Source organism: Candoia aspera, chromosome 11 (genome assembly GCF_035149785.1).
Source record: "Candoia aspera isolate rCanAsp1 chromosome 11, rCanAsp1.hap2, whole genome shotgun sequence".
NCBI lineage: Eukaryota > Metazoa > Chordata > Lepidosauria > Squamata > Boidae > Candoia > Candoia aspera.
The window spans coordinates 19,532,901-19,547,145 of NC_086163.1; positions in this window are offsets into that span (position 1 = coordinate 19,532,901).

Here is a 14,245-nt window from a genome sequence, read left to right on the forward strand (position 1 = left end):
AATCTCACTTCATTGTCTCTGGGCTGATGTGATGTCATGGCAGGGCTGAACTCTTCTCAAAGAAATGGGATTGGATGAAACAACCCTGAAAAAAAGAGGAAAGATGGAGAGGAATCAATTAATGAGAGCAAATTCATAGATCAGAAAGAAACCAAAGAGAAAATGGAGGTAAGGAAAGTGTAGTTTGGGTTGGCAAGTGCTGAAATAATATGGAATTATCCTGAGGTATAAGTCTAGACTGGAATGTTGAAAAACAAACATCCCAGAAGAAAGCAAATTCAGCCACATCATATTGTTGCCAAGAAAGTTATGTAGGCATGTCGATAAAGTCAGAGAAATCCAGTTTGACTCAAGGGAGATTTTATCCTGACACAAAGAAAACTAAAATATAAATATAAAATATATACTGTATCCTGCAACACTTTAAAATAGCATGACATAGCTAAACCTTTCTTCCTTCCACAAGATGGAGCAATGACATTCTTTTCCCAGGAAATGCTTCTTACAAATAATCAACTGAATTCATTTTCTGTTAGCTAGAATTAGCTAGAATGGATACATAACCCCATTAGAAATGACAATTGCTGGAGTCGTTATTTATTCAGTAGCAGTTTTTTTGCTCCGTTGTTCGTAAAGAGGCTGGCTAGCATGCAGACATTTGATATTCATCTTCAACATTTAGTACTGGCAGGGACAAAGATCACTGAAATCTTTTTCATCATGAAAAAAAAAACCCAGCAACAAATGAATGAAAAGCAACTTAACAAGGGGAGGGAAATTAATCCTGTATGGTGAGCCCTTTCATTTCACAGTGAAATGTAGAATGAGGTGTTATCTATTGAAACATTTTTGCAACTAGTCAAATGCATTCTGTACTTCGGTGGTAAACAAAGTCTATATTTTTTATTCCAATTCCACTAAGGCCTTGGGAATCATAAATGTAGCATCTGATTATGTATGAGGTGCCCAGCAGTGCTACTGTCTGTAGCTGGGCTGTCATAAGCTGTCCCAAATTCAATCAATTCCATTTGGCAATCCAAATTCTTCCTGTATCCTTGTGGTTTTGCACCTAGGCCCTGAATAACAATTGGTGCCGTTGTTAATTTCTTCTTCTTCTTCTTTTTTTTTCTGTGATCTTTATTTTAAAATCTTGGTATTTGGCAACCTTTGCCTTCAACATTACACTGTCTTGGAAGGGCTATGTCAATAAACCAAACATGGTTCTCTTCAATGACAGTAATGCCTGAGTGTTATATTCCAGGGGTCAATCACGTTGAATTTTAAAATCCCATAAAGTTTTTGCTCTGTCATTTTCAACGACTTTATCTGTGATTTCACGTTTCCAGTCATTCTGACTGTCTGTGGATCCATCCTTTTTATATAAATGGCAGGCTAATAGCTTCCCAACTCTATCACGACTGTTTTTTGTGCATCCAATGATTACCTCCTTCTCTCAGCACACTTGGCATTTGCTCTCCAAACTAGCCTGCTTTTGCCTGGATGACATTATTTATTTATTGCTCATATTTAGCCACCGCCCATCTCCCCCAGAAGAGGGACTCTGGGCGGTTGACAATAAAATCCCACACGAAACATAAACATTAAAATCACATAAAACAATTGTGATAAAACACAATAAATAAATAAAATCCAAGAGAGATGTAAAATCCAGGCTGGTGGGAGGGACTCTAGGGTGCGAGCCACCCCCAAGAATGGCTATTCACTTTCCCGCCCCAGGCGAGACGGCAAAACCAGGTCTTCAGGGCCTTCCGGAAGTTCAGGAGAGAAGGGGCCTGCCTCACCTCCGGGGGCAAGATATTCCAGAGAGCGGGGGCCACCACAGAGAAGGCCCACTTCCTGGACCCCGCCAGATGAAATTCTCTTATGGACGGGGTCCATAACATGCCCGCTCTGGATGATCGGGTGGGGCGGGCCGATGTAATGGGGATGAGACGGTCCCTCAGGTAACCTGGCCCCATGCCATGTAGGGCTTTAAAGGTAATAACCAACACCTTGAATTGGACCCAGAAGCAAACTGGCACCCAGTGCAGCTGGTGCAGCAATGGTGTTATATGTGCCCACCTAGGGGCACCAAAACTAGTCCGCGCGGCTGCATTCTGGACCAGCTGAAGCTTCTGGATACTCTTCAAGGGTAGCCCCATGTAGAGCACATTGCAGTAGTCTATATGGGAGATAACCAGGGCATGAGTGACTGTTCGGAGGGCTTCACGATCCAGGAACGGGCAAAACTAGCGCACAACCCAAAGTTGCGCAAAGGCCCTCCTGGCCACGACTGCCACCTGCTCTTTGAGCAGGAGTCGTGAGCCCGGGAGAACCCCCAGATTATGCACTGAGTCTGTCTGGGGCAGTGCCACCCCATCCAGAACTAAAGAGGACAGTTTCCTGGAAGATGAAGCCCCATCAACCCACAGCCACTCCGTCTTACCAGGGTTCAGCTGAAGCCTGTTGTTCCCCACCCAGACCCCCAGAGCCCCCAGGCACCAAGAAAGGGCAGTCACATTATGGGAAGTGCTTGTTCTCGGGCAGCTAAAAGAATTCCTTCTGTTTCCTTTTTTAATGTAGCATTCTTATAGCACTGCCATGTTCAGGTATTGACCCATTTTTCTTCAGTATCTTTCAAAAATTGCCTGTAGAGGGCTTTGGTTTTCCAATTTTCTAATCTCATTTCAAGTTGTTGCTTTTTATAGTCATGTTTAGATTCCATTTCTGCAAATAGCCTTTCTTTCTGAGATTCTTCCAAGAAAGTTTCTCAACTTGTAATCATTAAGCCCTCAGTTTTCTTCCTCCACAGTTTGCATTGCCTCTTAAAAGTCCTCACCTGCCAGTCTTCCTTGGAAGGTACAATCTATTGACATGACTACGAGGGTGTAGGGCATTATTCGTAGGCTTCAATTTTCTAATTTACCAGTAAGGTTATTAAGATCCATCTGAGTCCAGTCGACAATTCTTGCAGTATATGTCACCTGACTTCCAATGACTCATAGCTATTCCCCATGTGTAGATGGTTGTCATTGTATTTCCACTATTTAGGTTAGATTTCAAGTTGTTGCTTTTTATAGTCATGTTTAGATTCCATTTCTGCAAATAGCCTTTCTTTCTGAGATTCTTCCAAGAAAGTTTCTCAACTTGTAATCATTAAGCCCTCAGTTTTCTTCCTCCACAGTTTGCATTGCCTCTTAAAAGTCCTCACCTGCCAGTCTTCCTTGGAAGGTACAATCTATTGACATGACTACGAGGGTGTAGGGCATTATTCGTAGGCTTCAATTTTCTAATTTACCAGTAAGGTTATTAAGATCCATCTGAGTCCAGTCGACAATTCTTGCAGTATATGTCACTTGACTTCCAATGACTCATAGCTATTCCCCATGTGTAGATGGTTGTCATTGTATTTCCACTATTTAGGTTAGATTTTAGGATTTTCCTTTATTGCTTGCAATATTCTGGGGTTATTTTTTCTGTTTATTTGGATGTGAAAAATATCTGATGTTTCCAAAATTTCCAAATATTTATAAGCTTGCTCAAGCACTAGATGTCTGATGGTTGTTTCATTTATGAGTTGAATACCTTCTTATGAGTTAGCGATTTTCCATTTCTTTACTTCAATAATTGCACATTTATCAAGTCCAAATGGCACTGTGGTATCATTAAAAATGATTTAGCATTTAGTAATGACTTCACTTTAGCTTTTGATTTGGTGCGTAATCTTAGGTCATCCATATAAAAAAGATGGGACATCTTCTTCTCTTGCTTTGAAAACTGGTAGCCATGTTTTGCCTTATCAATGAGACCATTGACAAATGGAATAGAAAGATGATAATGGCTCTCCTGATTTTGTCAATGCTGATGGTGTCCCAGTGGTGCTCCAGATGTTTTGAAATTGCACCCAAGGTGCCTATTACTATTGGGATTATCTTTGCTTTCTTTTGCCAGTCATTCTATTATTATTATTATTATTATTATTATTATTATTATTATTATTATTATACATTAATATCTTACCTTTCTGTTGTGAGCTTCAGAAGGTGTACATGATTGGTTTCCCCTCAATTTATTCCCAAAGCAACTCTGCAGAATAGGTTGGGTTATGAGAGAATGATTAAATCCTAATGAATTGCATGGTTGATTGGAGACTTGGACTGGGGTGTCCTCCAACCTAACATCTGAACCATTACTTGTCAGGTGTCACAACTGGACAAAAGTCTCCCAGAGGTTTGAGCAACAGAGCTGGGAACTCAATCTTTCCTGTAACTCTGGAATAGTATCCATGGCAAACAGTATTTAATTCCAGCTGAATATCCAGTTTTCACATGTCTTTTAGAGTAATGAATTCCTATCTTCCATTTCATATGTTCAGCCATTATAGTCATTAGTCTGAATATTTAGAGTTTCTAGGTTCCTGCTCTGAGAATGTCTTTCCCCTAACAGAATCTTGACAACCCCAGCTCTTATCACATTCTGTCATTGAGAAAGAAATCTTGCACCCTTTTGGAAATAAAGATCATATGATCTGATATTATTTTGTCTTTGAAATTTCCACTGTTGAGATCTTCATGGCATACATGGGGGTCATCTCTTTTTAATTGTCACCATAACCAACATAAGATAGATTAAACTGACAAAGATACATAAGGCTACTTAGAATGAGGTAAAATATGGATTAAGTATCATAGAGGTCCTGGCTTTCAAATTGTGTCTTCAAGAATCTTGGGATTCCTTGAACTTCAGCAGAGCCTGGGAAGGTAAATTATGCACAATCATCAGTTTTAAAGCAGAAGTTAGTTATGGTAAGATGTATTCATGGAAAAGTTAACTAAAGCAAATGAGACTTAATTTCAGAACCCATTTTAAAAGCACCCAGAGGGAAGGGACAGAAATTCCACAGACATGGAGTCATCAATGGTAGTCAACAATTTAATTGTTCCTGACCTTGCATCAACCTGAAGCTTCTGAACCATCTTGAAAAATTGCAGTATTTAAGTACTGCGTTCATCTATGTTATGCACTGATAACTGAGATGAAGGAAGGAACCACTGAAACAGATAAAAATATTGATCTTCCATTATTTCCCAAGCTACACATAGTCCCAAGTAGAGTGTGGAGCATACTCTGAGGAGTTCTGTCAATTCTCAGGAAATGATGAGATGATGGTGAGAAGCTAGGATAGGAAAGAATTTTGCATGTTCATCTGAATGGACTCAATGCACTGTTCATGAGATATCCTACTATATTTCTAAGTTGAAATAGAAATACCCTTTTAACTTTTGGATAGCTTGTTGGTCTGAAATTTTGTAGCCTATTCTTCAGATCCAAAATCACATCTAAATTGTGCTGATCATGACATTCCAGACATGCCATACCAAAAAAGGGAAAAAAAAGAAGAGTATATTAAGGTTGAGGGAAGATTATTCTAAGCCATTAAACCCCAAATCCCAGAAAACAACATGAAACCTTCCTTTGCATCTATAAGTAATAAGGAAGACTCCAGATATATGGAGCTTGGAAAAGAATCCTATGTAACCACAGAAAAGGCCTTCACTTTGGCTTCTGTGCTCTTTAATCTATGAGCAAGGACATCTGGAGAAGAAAATTTGATAATGATAATTGATGGGAAGACTCATACAGAGGAATAATGATAGCTAGAATATTGAACTTTGAACAGTCATTCTTTTAAGGGTTAAGATCCTAACATCTTAAGGGGTTTATTGCCTATTTCAATGTCTTATTACTATTTTTATTCTGAGTCTAATCAATACTTCTGAAGTACTAATCAATACTTCTTTTCTTTTCTTTTTTTTTGCTACTATCCTAAAGCCTTGTTCCAAGATTCCCAACAATAAATACATTTGATATATTGTCAAATGAACAAATCTGCTAAAGTGTATAGTTTTTCATAGCCCTTGGTATGAACTTAGCTGAGAGAGCAAACTCCTGTTATGGGAGCTTAGTTCATTCTCAGGCTACCAGAGGTGAGCAAACCATCAATTATTTCAGCAGGACATGAAGGTTTTCTTTATGTTGCCATTAATTCACAATGTGTAATATTATTAACTAAGAATTCTGCCTCAACTTTCTGATGCAAAACCACAATTCTTTGCTTTATGATAAATTGCATTTTGCCTACCATAGAAGCTATTTCCCTTACTAACAGTAAAACAGTCATCACTTTATTCCATGAGTCCAATTATCCAAGCTCTAGGGAGGTTTATTGAAAAGCAGATGTTTATTCATTGGTTGTCTTAATTATTTGTTTGGCATATAGAGGATTTTTTTTAAAAGATAGCCTGGTAGAATTAAAACTTGCCCTCTGCCAAAATGTTGCTGGGTATCAACTTCCATTTCATGAAATAATAATAGAAAATACATAGAAAGTCGTGGAGAAGGAAAGGAGGGGAGAAAGATTCTTAAACATAATTTTATGAAAATCAGCTTACATCTCCAATTTTTATTGGAGTTGTTACAATCTAGCTGTATTCTAAGTCCCCACCACAACCAATTGGATTCCTTGTATTGTCATAAACATACAAGTAATCCATCAAAGCACCCACACACATTTTAAAAATCTTAAATAAGCACAGAATTAAACTTGATGCCATTCTAATGAAATCACATAGACAGCCATTTCCTACCACTAAAATTGAAACACTGAAACACTGCTGAAATAGATGTTAACAGTCCTGAACTGTTGAACTGTTGAACACTGCTGAAAAAGACATTAACTTCTTTTATCCATAAAAAGAAGTACAGTAGGAGAAACTGAAAGAAAATTAAGAGGAATCTCTCTAGAGCAATGTTTCTCAACCTCAGCAACTTTAAGATGTGTGGACTTCAACTCCCAGAATTCTCCACCCAGCAACAAGCTAGAAACCAGGAGACTGTGAGTTCTAGTCCTGCCTTAGGCATGAAAGCCAGCTGGGTGACCTTGGGCCAGCCACTCTCTCTCAGTCCAACTCACCTCACAGGGTTGGTGTTGTGGAGAAAAGAGGAGGAAAGAGTATTAGGTGTGTTCTCTGCCTTGAGTTATTTATAAAAATAATAAAGGCAGGATAGAAAATAAATAAATAAATAAAATTACAAAAAAGTAGTTACTACAAGGCTGGAAGGATATCTACTGTCCAACAGTTATATAATGATTTCAAGAATTTACTTCAATCAATCAATCAGTCAAGTCTTCATTACGGTCATAGACCGATAAGAATTCACTTCTGTTTCTATATTTGAACAAATATTTTACTTTTAGAGGTCCCCTATGAAAAACTCTTTAGAAATGTGGAGTCTATGTATTTGTATATTGTGTTTATTATTATTATTATTATTATTATTATTATTATTATTATTGTCAAGTGAAGTGATTGAAGTATTAATAATTTGATTATATAACAGGATATGAATATAGTGTTCTTTGCCATACAACAAATATGTTTTGTGGTGCATTTTTCTTTCTTACTATTTCCGCTCCGGTGTGGCTCAATAGTGCGCACGCAAAGAAGGTAGACATACAGCTCAACAGTACAATGCACTCCTACCCAATGGCTACCCATCTTGAGCCAAATCCCTCCTCCAGACCTCCGGCAGAAGAATGCTCTTCTCCGAGAATATTAAAACGTGGCTGATAACTCCGAGCTCCCCATACATGAAGATATAGTGGAATTAAGAATAAACAGATTGCGATCCAGGCACCCACCTATGGCTACTGCCAGGGAATTGGCTATAAACAAATTTCATCTCCTCGATTCCTGGAGGCAATCTTGGCAAAAAGCCTGCCCCCAGCACTGTCAAAGCCTACGCTGTATTACAACTAAGCCCCCTGCTTTTGATCAGTCATGCAGAATATGGTCAGCTATCAATAGAGTGCACACTAAACCATGGCAGGTGTGCAGATTCCCTGTATAAATGGGGTAAAATACCATCTCCAAGGTGTGACTGCAGGGCTGACAGGCAAACTGTCAAACGCATAATACAAGAATGTAAGACTAGAGCCTATGACGGGAACTTTGCTGATTTCCTGATGGCAACTGATGCTGCAAAAGACAACATTTGTAATCTTAATGTTTGTTTTTAGTTATAATTACCCTATGACCAATGTGTATTTTCTATACACCTTTTTATATTCCCAATTTTTAAGTATAATATATTTGTAATATGTATGATATGCTGCCATATGATAAATAAATAAATGCTTTCTTATTTGCATATAATAAAAAAATAAATAAAATGAAGGGGAAAAACATGGATGGATTTTTTTTCTTTATCTCAGTAATTTGTCAGCAAGTCAACAATTGATTATGATAATATGGCAGGAATTCAGCAACAGATTGTAGTAACATTGAAAAATAACTCAAACATGCAGCAGCACCAGGGGAAAAAATCTTCAGTTACACCATTTTTTTTCCTTACCATCTTCTTTTTTCTTCCACCGAAAGTGTCTATAAAATTTTTAAAGGAAACTAGGTTGCTAAAACGTACTTAATTTGCCATGATAGATTGAGTCCATGCCTCACTGGCTGTAATTGAATCTGTGACCTATTTCTTTAGTAAAGTAGAAAAAGTCTCTTGGGTTTTCGTCACTACTTTCTTTTAATGAAATTCAAAAAAAAAGGGGGGGGGAAGGGGGAAAAAGAGGTACTGTCAAAATGTCTACACTTTTCCTTCTTGTTGTTAATATTATTACTTTGCAATTTGTTACTTTTTAGTTAATCTTAATAAATGTGTACAGAGTGTACCTTACTGGTTGGAAATGCCGGAATATCAATTCGATGTTGACATGCCGTAATAGGAAAATTAACAGGATTGAAAGGGCATGAAAAGTGAAGAATATGTAGACACATATTGGTTCTTCTTACAAGCTGCTTCATATCTCTCATTTATAGGGGCTGTAATGTTGCTATGTCTATGACTCCCCTAGCTGAAGTTAGGATCTATCAGCATTTCAATCACCCATGAATCACCCATTCAATTTCACCCATGACTTTTTTGCCAACGCTTGATTACTGAGCTTGACAAAGAAGGAAGAAGAGGAAGAGGAGAAGGATTGGCAACATGATTATGGCCTGAGATAAATTCATTTTAAACTGCACTACTAGGTAGGTTTAGAAGATCATTCCCTATACCTTAGCTATTGACCTTCCATAGACTCAGCACACATCTTTCCATGCATGCAGCCACAAACATCTGTGCACGCAGTTACACTGTCAACACACCTCCACTTACAGAAGAACTCATGATCACAAGGGCTGGTCTCCTTTCTCACTTGAAGGTATGTGGACTAAAGCACAATTGGCTGAGATCACAGACAAAATAAAGCTACGTTTGCAATTTACTGGATTTATACAATATACTAAGCCCAAACCCACAAATTACATCATGGCTTGACAGATGGACAAACCCCCTATTGCTTTAGATTTCTATAGTTTTCTGGAACATGCTGCCTTCTGTATGCTCTGGATACCACTGACTGTGCTAGTAGCTGGAGGATTGATTATGGGAGTGGTCGTAGGATGCCTCTAAAGCTTTCCCAAGGGCTTAAAAATTTGCAGCCTAATTGTTTTAAATAAGATAAAATATTTAATAAATCTATTCTAAACTTAAGATGGTGCCAGAGTATCACAAGTCTGACAATTTTTCACTGTCATTAGGGATATTCAATGTAGGAATTGGCTAAATTGATGGACTGTAATAGCTCAAAAGTGGCCATAAATTCTTATAAGTATATCCAAACAAAAAAGATTCCCTGAGCTCATTTCTTTCTGCTTTACAGTTATTATGCTTGAAACTAACTCCTTCCCCAAATCTACCATGCAATAACTCCCTCACTGCTCATTTTTAATAAGCTATCATGGATTATTATCATCCTAACCTTTCCTGTGGTCATTCCTCTCCCTCTCCCTCTCTCTCTCTTGAAAGGTCAGAATAATAAAATGTACTTGATCACCAAAATGGCTGCATTTTCATTAAAAAAAAAGTGTTTTAGGGGGAAGTGGAATGGTTTGTATAAGAAATGGTTTCCCCCCTCCTGTTTCTCAAGAATATGTGCCCTGGGCAAAACTGACTGCAAAATAGTCAGATGATACAATCTTTGGTGATTGAGAAGATTGAAGGATGCCGATTCATGTCAAAGTACCTTAATTTTTAATTGGTAATTTAGCAACCAAAATGAAGTAGAGGTACAAAATGACTTGTGGTTTTGCCAAAGGTGAGCTGGAATGCTCATGGAGGAACTCCAAGATTAGTAAATATCCAATTTCATGAGATAGTTGTTGGGCTCATCTCGGTAGAATCCTCAAATGGAAGAGGAGGTAGGCTACCTTCAGAGTTAGGGTCCAGATGACCCAGTAACCTCTGAGTTAACAAAGAGGGACCATGAAGCAGCACTAATGAAAAAGAATCAGGAAATGAGGAATACTTGCTGGATTCTTCTTGCCCTCTTTCTGTGAATAATACAGAATGCCAAGGAACAAAAGTATAAGAGGCAAGATGGAGTATGTGTCTTAGATAACTACCTTACCAAGTTAGAATCCTGCCCCAGTCCAGGCAATCAGCAACACATGAGCTCCTTATAGCTCTGTGTTGCAACGTCATTCTTTGCTCAGTTGTACACAACCTTTATTGGACTTGGAACTCAGTTCTACATAACCTTCATTGGGACCTTGGCCTGATTGTGGACCTTCCGTGCATATTCCTTCGAAGTGATGATCTGATTTCTTTACTCAGCTGTAATCTGTTGATTGATGCTTGGGCCTCTTCGGCTCAGAAGTGTTTTATTGCCACTCCTGGCCATAAACAGGACATTAATACCATCTGACCAGATTTTGTTAGACAGTTTAATTACTTAGCACCCTAGTTTTATTTCTAAGGATTACGTGCTAACTGAGAACCAAAGAACAATAGATTGGTATCTTGAGGGCCTCCTTTTTTGTGTGTGGAGTCACTTGCTTTGGTGCAGGAATTCTACGTTCAGTGCCTGGCATCTCCAGTTTAAAGATTAGGTAACAAACAATCATAACGAGCTTCCTCTGCCTAAGAGTGCAGATCACCGTACAATGTACAACATCATGGTATGACATTACATTAATGTACTATATTACAGTACATTATAGGAAACATATATGATTTACAAGGAATATATCTCCAGCTATGCACTGCAATCATACCCATACCAGTCAAAATGGCTCCATTGCATAGATCTAGAATAAAATAGAGAAATATATTCTGCAGTAATTAGATGTTATAGACAGCTCTGTTGGACTTTCATTACGGAAGCTGAACATACCTTGATTCTGATTAAAGAAAGTGTGCCATGAAAATGGTTGATAGTTGAGCATGCAAGAGGGAGTGTGGATCTATAGAATCATGCAAAAGCTTGCAGTGGTCATTGGCATTGCTTTTTAATCAGAAAATATCTATGTTCCCCTCCTGCTTCTAGCTGGCCTGTGTGAGAGAGCTTCCTATTAACTAGAAAATGAATGTCATTCCATTCACTGTTTCATTTGGCTGCACGAAAAAGTGGCATTTATACAGGAACACTGTAAACAAAATGCAACCCAGCTTGCCACAAGAATAAGAAGGAAGGATGGTTCTGAGCAAACATTAGCAAACATATAGATTTAGTGGCTTCTTTACAAAGCCAATTGCTCTTGGCAGATGAGAGAACAAAAACCAGCCATTTACAATGAGACAACAAATCTTATTGTTATTGTTTAAAGCATTTTCTCTATGTTCGTTCCCTCAATATTTCACTCAGCTAGGGATGATGTTTGCTTTTGAAACAGGTTTGTTCCTGGAAAATATTTGCTTTTATGCACTGTTTGGAGCTGGTAGGACCATAGTCTGAATGTGGGAATGGACTGTGCATGAACTAAATACTATTACAGGACAATTAGCAACATTATCGTTTGAGGGCAAGGGGCATGCTTCTCTGTTTAAACATTTTGAATCGTATGGCTAAACTGATGTTTAGTAAATGTGGGCATAAAGCAGCAGATGAGGATTGCCGCAGTAGTTTGCTAAATTCAGCCTGAAGGAGGGAGTTCCTGGGATATTCTTTCAGTTTTTAAAATAAAACTTTCTCAAGGCAGATCAGTAGCAAAAACAATGGACAATATGGAATAAAAATATTGAAACAACTTAAAAGAAGGTGATAGATAGATAGATAGATAGATAGATAGATAGATAGATAGATAGATAGATGATAGATAGATAGATAGATGATAGATAGATAGATAGATAGATAGGTAGATGATAGATAGATAGGTAGATGATAGATAGATAGATAGATAGATAGTTCATAGATAGATCATAGATACATAGATACATAAATATATAGAGATATATACAATAAATAGAAGAAGGTATGCCGTAGGTGAAAGAGTAGCTGCTGCCACTTCAACAGAGGATAGTAGCTAGCCAGCTTTGGCTGATTTTAAAAGCGAAGCAATATTCACCATGATTAGTTCTTCCATGAATGACCATATGGAAATTTGAGGGCTGTTAACTAGACCATAAAGTCAAAAGAACCTCCAGAAGAAGGAAATAGAAAGCCATTTTGGCAATGCTACAAGGAAGTCATATACATGGAATCATTACGAAATAACCTCAACTTGATAGTGTATTCACCTTTACCTCCCTTCTCATTGGTTTGCATGCTGATCCATAATTCCCATCATCTTTCAAAGTGCTCTATGCTGGTTTCTGAGGAAAAGGTTGGTGAGTGCATCTGTTGTGGTCTCATCTGATGGTAGGCTGAGTTCCTTTTCTTGTACATAGTGGTACTTGGTACCTATGATGATCTCCTCTTCTGCAGATTTTCTTTATTTGTTTCCTTCAATGGCTGCTATCCTTTCAATGTTTTTCCATGTGTGGGTTTTTTCCACTTTTTGTCACTTGGCAGTATGAGACAGTCTTTGTGGTGTGTTAGATTTCTTGGAGCGTCTGGTTCGTGGTGCTTCAATTACCCCTTCTAGCTTTGCCATGCAGTTGACTTCTCAGAATGCAGTGAAGACTTCTTTCAAAACTTGTGGTCACTGCTTCCCCACTGTTGGATGTGTGGAACAAACAGGAGGCCAAGCATAAATCCCTAACTCTCTATATCACAGTGTTCCCTCGTAGCACGGAAAGGTCCCAAAGAGACAGTGCTACTGGATTTAGAATTCCAACAGGCATTTATTTTTTTATGTATCTATCAAACTTTATCACTGCCCATCTCCCTCCCAAGGAGGCATTCCTTAGAGGTCTCCCCTCCAACAACTAATCAGGCTCAGCCCCACTTAAGCTTCTGAGCCCAGACAAGGTCAGTGCAATAATGTCTCCTGCTGAGAGGAATAATGAAACAAGTAAAAAATTATTCTAACTCCTTCCTTGTTGCACACACTGATTTTATCTCTCTTGATATTTTTAGGTTGAAAACCATGTAAGACAAATTATGAGATTTGTATTAATCTTTGCATTTAGAATAAAATTGTCGACAAGCCTCAATTTGACCACAGTCATAATTAGAGGCCCACTAATCAATCCAAATCAGCTCTATTTCAGCCCATTATGTACTTAGTTTTGAATCAAATTTAGTTTTTACTTAGTCCTAAGTTAGTCGTTAGTCTTTCATTCTGCAACTGAAAATCAAATCCATTTTAATTGTAATGTTTCCTGATTTAAACCGTGTTCTACATATTTTGGTATGGAATGTTCCCTAACGTAGATATAATTATATTCAAGTTTGAGTTTGCAGAACTCCAGATATATGCAGTAATCTGGATCATTACTATCAATTTCTCTGATAGTCCTAATTGTATTAAAAAAGAGGATAGTTAACCTTTGTTGTTTCTCTTTTGCTAATCGGAATCATATTATTCCTCATCCATAGACATATCCATCTGTTTCATAAGTCAAACATACAAATACACTACAGTGTAAAATCATATTATGATCTTTATCTTGCATTTGGAATTTTTTTCCTCTTCCCAAGCAACCTTTGGTGTGTTTATTCTACTCAGTCAGCTATTCAGTAGCTTGTTTCAAAGCCTGTGTATTTATTTTGCTTTCTTCCTGCTTTAACAAAAAAGACTTTTTTATTCCAACTATGCCAGATAATTAAACACTTTAAAAGGTTGTGTATAATCCAACTTGTGCAGATGGTTTTCCTCCCCCTCCCATCTTTTATTTCTTATTTAAAACCCAAAGCCAAGGTTCATGAATATTAAAAACTGATGAAATGCCAAGATGTAGACTTTTGTCC